Source organism: Xyrauchen texanus, chromosome 39, assembly GCF_025860055.1.
Source record: "Xyrauchen texanus isolate HMW12.3.18 chromosome 39, RBS_HiC_50CHRs, whole genome shotgun sequence".
In the NCBI taxonomy this organism is placed as follows: Eukaryota; Metazoa; Chordata; class Actinopteri; order Cypriniformes; family Catostomidae; genus Xyrauchen; species Xyrauchen texanus.
The window spans coordinates 16632949-16647610 of NC_068314.1; the positions used below are offsets into that span (position 1 = coordinate 16632949).

The 14662-nt window shown below is 34.9% G+C and overlaps 1 protein-coding gene across 3 annotated transcripts in view; it reads right to left on the reverse strand.

The window, feature by feature from the left end:
• Nucleotides 1–14662, reverse strand: part of LOC127632611 (tubulin polyglutamylase TTLL7-like) — a 132232-nt gene that overhangs the window by 78187 nt on the left and 39383 nt on the right. The window lies entirely within an intron of this gene.

The window sequence follows — 14662 nt, forward strand, 5'->3', positions numbered from 1 at the left end:
CTAACCCTCACAGAAAACTTTCTGCATTTTTACATTTTCAAAAAACATAATTTAGTATGATTTATAAGCTGTTTTCCTCATAGGGACCGACAAAATGTCCCCACAAGGTCAAAAATTTCGGGTTTTACTATCCTTATTGGGACATTTGGTCCCCACAAAGTGATAAATACACGCTCACACACACACACACACACACACACACACACAGGTAAGTATCATTATAATATCAAATTCACAACGATCAGTCCTTCTATACATTACACTAATGTAAGTACATTAACTTTGTCGTACGTTGACTGAACCACAATAAATGTTACTCCAAACCTGGAATAAAATAATTTGCCAGAGTACCAGATTTATTTATTAGCCAACAAACATCCGGGTCAATTTTGAACAAATGTTGAAGTATTTTAAATATTACTTAAATCACAATACAGTTCTGGGTTTTAATGGCATGTGACATATGACTACAGAATGTTGCATATGAATAAAAAACAGTAAAATAGCGAAACTTCATGGTTGAGGGTTTTTCTATGATGAGTTTATCTCTTATTTTTGCTATTGTGTGGACATAGTATCACTTCTTTTACATTTGTCATCAGTGTTTACACTCAAATCTGGACACAGACCCTTCAATTCAGAATAAAATGACAGAGAGCTCAGTCAGATGTTTTATCACTTTGATTCATTTAATAACCACAGCTTGATGTTACTTGTTCTTTTAAGAAAGTTCACTTTCACAAAGATCTTCAGTCACTTAACGTGGTATCGATCTGCAGGACAATGACTGCAAAATGTAATTTACTTTTACACATCTAAAGCACAAATAGTGTGTCAGTACAGCGTTTGTTTGTGCATGTGTGTAGTTAGTAAAGTGTTTGTATGGTGTGATGTTCCGATACAACCATTACACACAACTAGATACTTTTAACAAATACTTGTAAAACAACCCTTCTTATTGGTCTTCATGGAAAAACTATAGTGATTACAACAAACATGATATATTTAAACAGTCTAGATGTCAAAACTGTTGATGTTTACTGAAATGCCATGAATTTCAAAATATTACTTTAGTATTTTAAAAACTGAATAAACTATTATAAAATAATGCAATAGAAGAACGATGTAAAATTAACAGTGTTAGTTCAAGAGTATTTTCTGAAAGTTAAAAGACTGACACAGCCCTATCAATACACATAAGGGTTTACTATAGGTCATTCAGACGTTAAATCTAGATGTAATTATTAACATTAAATTAAATAAATTAATTTTCACACCTGTTTATGAGACTGATGATGAGTATTTCTTTCTTTTCAAACTTTGAAGAACTAATTGATAGATTATTGAAACCGTATCTTAATCATATTCTAGTCCAAGCTTTGAAAGTGTTTGGTTGATCACCCGATCTACAGATGATACAGACATTTGTCTTGGATATTTTGTACAAGCTATGTAGAAGAAGAGTGCATTTTCTACGAAACTGATGTTACAATACAGACTATGATGGATGAAAGCTGTGACATGATCATTTATGATGCTGTAGATAGATGGACTGACTGTCCAGCAGTTGGCAAAATGTGACTGTGCCATGGGGAATCTTATAGAATAATGGTACTGGCTAAACATCTACAGAGACATTGTGGCAAATGTGAAATAACCAAATTGTTAAGATCATTTATAATTATGTCGGGACATGTTTCTGCAAATGGTTGTATTGTTTGACCGGTCTAAAGAAACAAATGGATACTGTGAGAGATTTAACGTCTGAATGACCTATAGTAAACCCTTATGTGTATTGATAGGGCTGTGTCAGTCTTTTAACTTTCAGAAAATACTCTTGAACTAACACTGTTAATTTTACATCGTTCTTCTATTGCATTATTTTATAATAGTTTATTCAGTTTTTAAAATACTAAAGTAATATTTTGAAATTCATGGCATTTCAGTAAACATCAACAGTTTTGACATCTAGACTGTTTAAATATATCATGTTTGTTGTAATCACTATAGTTTTTCCATGAAGACCAATAAGAAGGGTTGTTTTACAAGTATTTGTTAAAAGTATCTAGTTGTGTGTAATGGTTGTATCGAACATCACACCATACAAACACTTTACTAACTACACACATGCACAAACAAACGCTGTACTGACACACTATTTGTGCTTTAGATGTGTAAAAGTAAATTACATTTTGCAGTCATTGTCCTGCAGATCGATACGCGCTAAGTGACTGAAGATCTTTGTGAAAGTGAACTTTCTTAAAAGAACAAGTAACATCAAGCTGTGGTTATTAAATGAATCAAAGTGATAAAACATCTGACTGAGCTCTCTGTCATTTTATTCTGAATTGAAGGGTCTGTGTCCAGATTTGAGTGTAAACACTGATGACAAATGTAAAAGAAGTGATACTATGTCCACACAATAGCAAAAATAAGAGATAAACTCATCATAGAAAAACCCTCAACCATGAAGTTTCGCTATTTTACTGTTTTTTATTCATATGCAACATTCTGTAGTCATATGTCACATGCCATTAAAACCCAGAACTGTATTGTGATTTAAGTAATATTTAAAATACTTCAACATTTGTTCAAAATTGACCCGGATGTTTGTTGGCTAATAAATAAATCTGGTACTCTGGCAAATTATTTTATTCCAGGTTTGGAGTAACATTTATTGTGGTTCAGTCAACGTATGACAAAGTTAATGTACTTACATTAGTGTAACGTATAGAAGGACTGATCGTTGTGAATTTGATATTATAATGATACTTACCTGTGTGTTGTGTGTGTGTGTGTGTGTGTGTGTTGTGTGTGTGTGTGTGTGTGTGTGTGTGTGTGTGTGTGTTAAAACTGACATCTTTGTAAACTAGAAAATATCGCAACATTTAAACAAACAACTATTTACAAATGAGGATAACTCTACAACAAACAAAAATCCAATTGTGGCAATAGAGGAACTTTTGTGAGTAAATGCACACCTGTAAACATGTTACTTCATCAGTTATTGGTAGACTTTGTGGTTTTCTTGAAATAAAAATCAGTAAAGCGATGATCAGTTGGCATCACAACAGTACACATTTTTGTTCATGTACACGTTTCTGAGTGTGAGGTTTGGTCCAGGAATGAGTAAATTAATACCAAAAATATGAGTGTCAAAGTAAACGCAGCCTTTGCATTTGTGTTTGACACCCCACGGACGTAACAGTACCATGAATGTAGTTTCAGGGTGTGAATTAAGTGTTAAAATATCTTGTGTGTGTATATCACAAGTCATTTGATTGTTGTCCAGTATGCTAGCACCCCATTTCTTTGAAATGTTCACACTTGAATTGACATGGGTTTTATGATAACTGTGTACAGCATACTATAAAAACCTCTGAATTTGAACTATTGATTTAGCAAATGATTTCTAAAAACTTTCTATTCTTTTAAGTAATTATATTTAATTGTTGCCTGTATTACAAAGAGCAATACTTCTTTAACCACATCTCTACCATGTTTCACAACGTTACATGGAGCACTTGATGGGTAAAAAGAAAAACTTTTATAACAAAATAAACCCTTTTATCCCCCTTCTTTCACACTTTTGGTTGTCACCATGCTTTTCAATGAAAGCAAGCCATAAAACACCAGGAAACTCATGGCACCATATTGTTTTGCTGAACAGAATTACACAAGACCCCATCAGGCCTGATCAGGGGGGTGTGTGCGTATTCTGAAAAAACCTCCCTACCCCAGACCTCTGACTTCCTGTAAGAGCTCAGTATCGATTGAAAGACTTTGGGTGGAAAAATGAGGCATTGAGTGGAAAAATGTAAGAATCTTTGTTACATTTTACAATGAATGTATGGTATTTCATTTAAAATGATCATTGTTGAAATAAAAATGTTAAATACATTTTATGGTGAAGTTTTTGTTCAGCATCTTTAAAGCGTCATTGCTAGAGATGTGTTAGACAGCCTAATGTTTAAAAACATTTCTCTTTGTCAAAAAGTAAAAATGCAAGACAACATGAAGAATTACGTGAAATGCTTATCGTGTTTTAGTAATATAAATCAAAACACAAAACTTTATTTTTGTTAAAATATTTGTTCATATTTAAACTGAATGTGTGTTTTGCTGCATAACCGTAGACTTTGTTTTAGAATCTCATGTTTAAATTAAAAATGTAACAAACCTTTGTATTAAAGATATCGTCAGAATTCTTTAAAAACATTATTGCGTTTTAGTCAAATAAACCTGTTTGCTAAAATACTGTATTGCCTAGTGAATGTGGATTTAATTTGCAGCACACCCTTTACACATCGCTTTAGAAAGATACTTTTCATGTCTTTAATAAATTTAAGAATCTTTGTGCTAAAGATGCATCTAAATTAGCATTTAAATGTGTTACTGCAATTTAGTAACATAGCCGTGTTTGTTAAACTAATGTTAAACGTAATCTTTCGTAACACCATTTATTCCTTATCTTTAAAAGTGAAAATCTGAATGAGTTTGCTTCACAACCAATATCCACTGATTTGGAAACATTGTTAAAGTAAAAATGTAAGATATTTGTTGTTAGAGCTATAGTTAAAAAATATATATATATTATTGTGTTTTAGTGAAATAAAAGTGTTTGCTAAACTAATGCCAAACATTCGCTAGGAAAAATATCATTTTAAAAGAGTAATGCACTTGTTAAACACCCGCTGCCGTCTCGCACACAAACGTGTCTCATCGGTGACATTTGCACACAAAATACACTAGACGGTCTGTTTTAAATGAGTTGTGTTTTCAAATCTGAAGACCACATGTAATGTAATGAGTTTTTACTATGGCTTAAAATAAAATATTTTTAGATTGACTACCGAATAATACACGTGTATAAACCTCGTATTACCTAATGAAACGGTTTAACCCCTTACAGAAGTAAACAAACATATGGTTTGAAAGTGTAAACAACACACCGTTCAGCCTGCTTTTTACAACGAAAAGAAGAAATAGTTATATCCTTTGTAGCTGTTTGATATTGGCATACTTCTGTCGCTCTGTTCTTTTATGTTGATACGATGTTGCTTGTTGGTTGCATAGTTCTGAGCATTGTACTTTTCAAGTTTAATTCTATCATTTTCAGTCACATATCGAGAACTTGCACTTCGTTTGGCATTCTCTCTCTATAACGCTTCAGATTCAATTCAATGGTCTCATGTATCCATTGCTTTTATAACCGCCTTTGTCTCTCATGTTTAAGACGTGTTGTTAAACGTACATTGCATTTGTCAAATCTTTTGCAAGTGTAACAGTTATGTTATTTCATTAGGCCTACTTGTCAATGCCAGAAGATAAATCACACAACCACTCAGACTATTTCACAAAGACAGTTTACTTTATTAAACATCAGATTAATAAGTCCAGGCTGCAAATAAATCAACAGATCCTCGTCCTCTCTTTTGCCCGCGTTCCACTTCCTTTCCAGCAACAACACCCAGGTGGAGGCAATCAAGTCCGGCTGCTCTCTCATAGCCAATCTTGCATTTGCTCATTTTCCCCATTAGTATTCAACAGTTCACACAAGTATGAGCACAATCATCAGAATGTATTATTTTGGTACACATCAATTTTAAATGTATACCACTCATTGATTTAAGTAAATTGCTCTATTGTTTGAGTTTATATCGGATGTGCATTTTTTATGTCACTTGTTATGACTGTAGGTAAATATAGATGTGACAAATCTGCAGCAGACTAATGCTCGTGAAGAAACGCACCCATGGATATTTACAATATTAATAGTAGCCTACAAATATAATTTGTGTAAACTATTTCTTGGATGTATGTTTAGTTACACTCTTTTAGAACTGAATAAATCAACATTGGTATGTTTGATAGTTTAATGCCTGAATAATTTGAAAGGACTGTCCAGACTATACACAAATCCCTGACACTCACAAATCTTAGCGCACTTCACACCCACACACACAAACATTTGTCGATCGTCACCTTAAAGTCTGGATCAAAACGCCTCTATTAATTTGATTGAAAAATGCACATACACACACGCATGTTAAAGTTACAATTTATAATGCATACTATTTCAACGACAGTATTGTGTTTGCTAATCTGAACATTTGGTTTAAAATACGTTTTAGTCTCTGGTAAAACTAAATAGCCTAACCGCTGTTAATAAAGTGTCCGCTCTAAATGAGTTTGCTCTGCCAGTATCGCCTGTTTGAGTAAAATAAACTAATATCAATCAATATCCACTGTTTTAGAATCTCATGGTTAAAAAAAATGTAACAAACTTTTGTATTAAAGATATTTCGTCAGAATTCTATATAAAATAAACCTGTTTACCAAAATACTGACGGTACTCATTTGTAGTGACAAAGCACATGTTTTGTCAGTTAAAGCACAATTCCACACACATACCGCACAAATGGTAAACAGTTACCCCCTGCATGGAAGCCCAATTTTGACACAAAGTTTAGGTAGTTATCTATCCATCAACCTTCTATAGGCCACACACACACACACACACACACACACACACACACATGTTTAGGTAGTTATCTATCCATCAACCCTCTATAGGTCACACACACACACACACACACACACACACACACACACACACACACACACACACACACACACACACACACACACACACACACACACACACACACACACACACACACACACACACACATATCTCCTAAGAGAAATGATGATATGAAATTAACACAGGTTTTAGGACTGTCTTGCATTTGTCACTGTTCTTAAACCATTATCGCAACCCTCAGCTCATGAAAGGGACTGCGCAGAACTAATGTAAGATTTTTGTGTTAAATCTGTATTTTATAAAGCAAACTATTTTGTTTTTAAAATGTAAGACCTTTTGTTAGTGTTACAGATAAAATTAATTATTGTGTTTGTTAATCTAATATCAAAGATTAAGGATGATAAACTATTTTCAATATTTTTAAAAATGTCTTTGATGTGTTTTGACAATCTGAACCTTTGATCTATAAAAAGGTCACTGATAAAATACCACATATGCATTTGCTAACGATTTATTTATTATTTTTAAAAATGACTAGCATCCTTTGATTTTGATCAGTCAATATCCACTGTTTAGAAACATCTGTTGTTAGAACTACAATTAAATGAAATATTGTTTTTAATAATACGTGTATTTGTTAAACCAATATCAAAGATTATAGTTGTTGAAAACCACGTCATTGTGCCGAGAATGCCACTGAATTGCCTTTGTTTTCACAACAGCTCGCGTAGATCAGAGCTCAGTGGATTACCATGCCACACCTCTCCCATACCGGAGTCGAACCTGGGCAGCCTGGGTGAAAACCAGGAATCCTAACCTCTAAGCACCATATGAATGTTTTAGTCTTATCAGTATCGGCTGTTTTAGAAAACACATTTTCTCCTCTGTTAAAAGTAAATAGCAATCATTAACCATTAAATCCTTATTTTAAAGCGACCATCTGAATGTTTTTTGTCTTATCCAATATCCACTGTTTTAGAAAACACATTTTCACCCTTTTGTTAATAAAAAACTTGTACCATGTTTGACACCAAGCATTACACGCTCATTAAAGATGTTATTTAAACACATTTTAAACATAATACTGCTTTTTATGTCTTACAATAATAATAATAAATCCAAATGAACCCACACACACACATTACTTTAACATGTTTCTGAAAAACAACTCAATGATTACAACAATGAATTATTTCATCATGAACCATACATTATCTTGACATCTCATTTTCAAACCTAAACTCTTTTTAAATACACAGTTGTGGGGGCGGATACCTCTGCAGACATATAACATCAGATATGACCAAACACGTCACACCACAACACACACACCGGAATGGGGGAAGGTGGGTGGGAGGGAAAGAGGGCGGGCGGGGCGGGTGGGGCGGGGCGGGGCGGGGTGAGTATATTATAAGAACTACTGACCTATTTTGTGCATTTGACATGATTGCATGCATGCAACCCATTATAATGAAGCAGGACTGAGTGTGCCATGCATGTGTAACAATGTACAGTATTTACAACTACATCAGCAAAAAAATTTAATTCACAGTGGTCTGAACACTCAGAAATACTGATCTGAGCACTACTAAAGGAACAGCTGCATAGAGTGAAGGACAGATTGCATTTCACATCCTTATCAATCACTGTTTTGTTCTTTTGTCGCATTCGTTGAGGCTGATTCCTGCACTGAAACCTAATCAGTGTTTCTGTGCCTGTTCAGAGCCAAAGAGTGACCTGACACTTTAACAGAGATTCCCAAATGCACAACCTGTCCTACTGCTTAAAATAAACACTCTGATAAAAAAGAGATTAATTTCAGAGCATGATGTAGGCCTAAAGGATTCTACTTTGAAAAAAGCAAAGTAATTTAGTTTTGTTCAGATATGACAGACTGATGAATGGATCACTGTAATCATTTTTTAATAAACCTGAAAAATAAGCACAACAGAGCAACACTGCCATCTAGAGTTTCCAACAGACCAAAACGGGGCTTTAATTACTCAATTAAGGGCAGAAAAATCAAATAGAGAAGCGTGATGGCAAATTCATGCAGGGATATACAGTTTATATAAAGTATACGAGAAGGGATATATGGATACATATGTGTTAAAGCAGACATGTGATATCATGAGGCATGTGTTGCATAATTTATGATCATCCTGTGAGAAATCTTAACGATGTTGGCCGTTTTAAAATTCTGTTTCATGCATGAATTCTTAATGCCCTTAACCAAATTCACAGTGCTTAAAAACATGGATGCATTTCAGTGGGAGAATTTTAAATCTGCTTTTAGGGTCTTCAATTTTTTATGTGATTTTTTTTTTCCACACATATTTTGTATCTTATCTTCATGTCTCTACATTGGGTTCCCTTTTTTTGTCAGGCCTAGAAACTGCGCTGCAACAAGAGAGATGTAGAACTTAAAAAGTCCAGCAGCCATTTTATTTATTTTTATTTTTTTATTTAGTTTTTTTAACTCAAAGATTTGTTTCAATTGAGTACTGGTTTAAGACGAGCACTGAGCAACATCATACGAAAAATGCTCTTGTGATTAGTCCCATTCATTAAAAAGATTGTTCATCCAAAAATTAAGATTGTTTCTTCCTTTGAACACAAAAGGAGATGTTAGGAAGAATGTTAGGGACTGACAGCCTTAGTCACCATTCACTTTCATTGCATCTTTTTGTTGTTGTTTTTCTCCATAGAATGATAGTGAATGGGGATTGAGGCTAACATTCTTCCTAAAATCTCCTGTTGTGTTTCACACAAGACGGAAAGTCCTATGGGTTTGAAACAACATGAGGATAAAGTCCATCCATCCATCCATCCATCCAACCGCTTATCCTGTGTACAGGGTCGCGGGGGGCTGGAGCCTATCCCAGCTAACATTGGGCGAAAGGCGGGGGACACCCTGGACAGGTCGCCAGTCCATCGCAGGGCCACATGAGGATAAAGTAAATTATGAAATCATTTTCATTTTTGGGTGAACTATCCCTTTAACTCATAAATGAAATGACACTTCTTGATAAATCTGATCCAGAGAGAAAGAGACAAATAAAAAACAAATGAACTGGGATGGACGAGCATTAAAGATGAGATGAGCGAGACTTTCACCGTGTTGGGTGTGCCGATGAGCTCTGAAAGCTCTTCCTGACCTGTGCTTGGCTCACACTTGACAAGCACTTCCTGTCCCTTAACACTCACCCCTTAACTTATGACTGTCAGACAAACAACAGTGTCAAAGACACAACCTCCAAAAGAGCTAAACACCAAATAAAGTCCATTTTGTTTGATTGTTTTTACTTTGTCCTTATTGCTGGGACAGTCTCTGCAATAACATCCAACCCACGCTGAAGAAGAGAACATTGGTTTCATCACTACTGATGCAATTTTGTTAGTGAAAATGGAGCTGGTATGCAGCGGCGTCAATGTGAGAGTATGTGTGAATGTACCAAAGTTATTATTGTTTTGCTTTATCAAATTCACAATTTGCCCAAAAATTTACCATATGACTTTCTTTCTTCCATGAAACACACAGGCTGTATTTTTATTGTTTTCTTTTGAAAGTTTTCAGAGGTTTTATTTGCCATAGTTGAAAAGTTACTTCGATCTGTCAAGCTTGAAAAAGGACAAATAAACTACCATAAAGTGACCGTAAAAGTAATCGATACGACTCATGCACTATATTCTAAGTATTCTTCAGCGATTCAATCACTTTGTGCGATGAACAGCATGAAATTTAAAGGAAAAGTTTACTCAAAAATGACGATTCTCTCATTTACTCACCCTTATATGCAATCTCAAACTCGTATGGCTTTCTTTTGCATGGGGAGCACAAACAAAGATATTTAGATGGAGATATGATGTGAATATTTCCATAGAATGCAAATCAATGTGGTCCAATACTGCCGAGCACATAGGACATAAAGGCAGCATAAAGGTAATCCATATAACCCAAGTGGTTTAATCCATGTCTTCTAAAGCGATATGATCAGTTTTATGTGAGAAACAGGCCAAAATGTAACATCTTTTTCATTATAAATCTTGACATCTTTGAGTAAATTATGGGAGAAATATCATTTTTAGGAGAGCTATTACTTTAAGTGTTTATTCACTCTCAAATTAAATCATATGAATAAAGTAAAATGCTTAAATCAATTATGGCATCTATGTTGATAAGAAAACCTCATTGGTTTTCATAGCGTCTTGTGACCAAACATCATGACGTCATTTTGCACGTTTTTGTTTTGTTTCATTTTTCATTTGTATAAATGTTATGTTTTTTTGTACATTTACAAAAATGTTAATTTCAATTAATATTTTTGCTCAAGTTTTATCTTTAGAACATATTTATTATAATAACCGTGGTTTGTACTTGTTTAAATTAGAGTAGATTATTGGTTAGAAAAAGTCCTTTTAGCTAAACTGAAATAATTGTGTGTGTGTGTGAGTGTGTGTGTGTGTGTGTGTGAGCGTGTATTTATCACTTTGTGGGGACCAAATGGACATTTTGTCGGTCCCCATGAGGAAAACAGCTTATAAATCATACTAAATGATGTTTTTTGAAAATGTAAAAATGCAGAAAGTTTTCTGTGAGGGTTAGGTTTAGGGGTAGGGTTAGGTTTAGGGGATAGAATATAAAGTTTGTACAGTATAAAACCATTATGTCTATGGAAAGTCCCCATAAAACATGGAAACACAACTGTGTGTGTGTGTGTGTGTGTGTGTGTGTGTGTGTGTGTGTGTGTGTGTGTGTGGCTCTGTTCCAATACATAGTGAACTGTCTTGCTGTCTACTGCCTACAAAGGCAGTTACCCTCTGAGGCAGCATCCAATCAATGACTGATTTGGAACAGTTTACACATGCAGCAAATCTGCACATCACATGTAGCTCACAGGAGGTACAACTCACAACTGATGTAAATAAAATTATAAGCCCTGTAAAATTAACTACAATTTATGAATATATCACATATTAAATATTTGCAAGGACAATTATGTAATATTGAAAAATATAAAAGACATTTTTGTCATGACTAATATAAAATATTTTTTTAAATATACAGTGTGGAGCAGAATTTTGGACAAATTAGATTTCACAATGCGTAAGGCAACCAAGCTGCCTCTCGTTGCTCGAGGTTGGTTACTAGGACAAAAACATGGAAGAGTTTTTAGCGCTTGTCCATTTATCACATGCCTTATTATGCACCTAGTTAGAACATGGGGTTATAAGCACAAAAAATACTAAGTGCAGACAGATAATATGATTGGACTATATTTTATATAACATCAATTTAGAATGAAATAAAAGTGCAATAAATGTCGCATTTCTCTTGACTTGTCTGCCATCTTGGTTGTTCCATTCTGGGATTGCCTTAACCATGGAGGATACATGCAAAGCTGCCTTAGAACTTGTCCAGAATAAGGTATCTTAGTAGGCTGCAAAATGTCGCTTACCTTCGAATGCTCACTGGGTTTCTAACACAGCTAATAAATTATTTCAAAGTCACCCAGACACTGGTCTACTCATTGAAAGACGAGAATTGAGAAGCCATATTCTCTCTCTCTCTCTCTCTCTCTGTGCTTTCTCATTATTTGTCATGCCAGCTTAATGACAGTGTGAGTAGTTCTGGAAAGAAAAAGTGGGGTGGGAGGAAGGGGGGGAATTCAAGAGGGCCCAAAGGGGAGTGATATCAATGTTGCACCACAGCATTTGACTAATGGCTACTAGAGGTCCCTCTGGCCACTTCTGTCTGACCTGTGGAGTGGACAAACCTTCCCAGCAGCCCTGCGAATGAGCAGCATTCAGATTAACATGTTAATGATGCGCTCTGGTGAAGATGTGGACAATGGTGCCTCAGCGCGTATAGCAGATGATGTGAGGCAAGCTAAATAAAGTGAGGTTTCTCCGGTTTCCATGTTTGTGTCTGTGCTCGTATCAATGACTCAAATGTTTTGAATGTCAATGGAAGGAGAATAAAAACCCACAGAGAAGATAAGATCAGAAGAAAAGCCTCAGAACATTAGCTGTATGACCAGAGCTATAGCCATGTGTGTGTGTGTGTGTGTGTGTGTGTGTGTGTGTGTGTGTGTGTTTCTGATGTTTAAGTGGCTACTAGAGGTTTGACACAGTTGACCACTATGTCCTGTCTCAGAGATTGGTGGATATTGGAATGTCTCCAAAAGCAGTCAAATGGTTTGATAATTATTTGAGTGGCAGAACACAAAGTGTTCGTGTTGATGGTGTGTCCTCAAACTCATTACTTATACAAAATGGTGTCCCTCAGGGGTCCATTTTGGGTCCTATTTTATTTACTATTTATATAAATGACTTGAGTCAAAATGTAACAAATGCAAAGTGTCATTTTTATGCGGACGATACTGTTTTGTATTGTTCTGCACCAGCATTGACAATTGCTATTGAGGACCTGCAATCTGCTTTTAAAATTATTCAGATGAATCTGCAGAAATTGAGAGTTGTACTAAACTCAGATAAAACTAAAATGATGTGCTTTTCTAAATCAAGGAAAACAGAAGACGCTTGTCCAGTTGCTACACTAGATGAGAAAGTAATTGAACGAGTATCAGCCTATAAATATCTTGGTTTCCTTTTAGAAGAAAATTTGTCCTTCAAACAGCATATAGAGGGTCTAACAAAAAAACTAAGAGTAAAGTTGGGTTTCTATTATAGAAACAAAGGTTGTTTCTCTTTTAGTACGAGAAAAACACTTATACAAACAACATTTATGTCAATGCTGGATTATGGTGATATTTTATACATGCATGCAAATAAATCTTCTTTGAAAATGCTGGATTCAGTATATCACGCAGCACTAAGATTTGTAACTAATTCCAGTTGTAGCTTGTATGAGAGTGTTGGTTGGCCATCTCTGCACAATCGCAGGCTGGAGCACTGGTATATTTTTCTTTTTAAGGCCATCCTTTGTAAACTGCCTTCTTACTTATGCTCTCTTTTGACTATTAAAGTCACTACCAGGAAATGTAATCTTAGATCATATGGGCAAATCATGTATGAAATCCCACGAACGCAAACTGTCTTCGGTGAAAGTGCCTTTAAAGTTTTTGCACCGTTTTCCTGGTATAAATTGCAAAATCAGCTAAAATTTGACTGTTTACCGACAATGACACAATTTAAACTGAGGATAAAGGACTGTTTGAGTACTACATACACATGTGCTGTTACTGAGAGCGGCTGGTGATTGTGTTCAGAGTATGTTAAATTGCCAAAATGTATTCTTTTTTTTTTTGTTTGTTTGTTTTTTTTTGTTTGTATATGTACTTTTTAATATGGAACTATTATTCTGCTGTCTTGGCCAGGACTCCCTTGAAAAAGAGATTCTGAATCTCAATGGGACTATTTCCTGGTAAAATAAAGGTAAATAAAATAAAATAAAATAATAAAAAGTGCGTGACCAAGTGTTGCTTTAGTCGATGTGTCATTTCAGATGGTGTGTGTTGGAGAGTGTATTTTAGCATATTTTAAGCCATATTTGAATGTGTTGTTAGTGCTGTTTTAGTGAGTCTGTGTGCAAAATTTTGTTTTAATCGCTTAAAAAAAAAATTTACAAAACAATGTTTTTTTTTAATGTAAAAATGGAGAATGTTTTTGTGAGGGTTAGGTTTAGGAGTATGGTTAGGGGATAGAATCTATAGCTCATACAGTACAAAAATCATTATGTCTATGGAGAGTCCTCATAAGGATAGCCTCACCGTCATCTGTGTATGTTTAGAGTCATTTTAAATGTGTTTATGTTTTGAGTGTGTGTTAGCATTTCTAGTACTGATTAAGGTTTTTGTTGAGTATCAGGGCTCTGTTTTTGTGAGTGCGCAAAATGCAACGACCGTGTGCTACGTCTTATCCAATTTTCGCGAGATCGCTAATTACATTTGCACTGCAAAGTGCAAGTGGGCATGGGTGGAATTGTTTCCGTTATCTGTGGATTTTTGTGAGCAATCTGTGGGTATGTTGTTCAGTATGTTAATGAAGTGTTACGAAACGCAATTTACTATTTTCCTGAGAAATAGGTCATTGCGCCAAGACATTTCAAAAGCAGGTATGTTTTCAGCGCAAAGTCTAAATTCAGTTCCTACA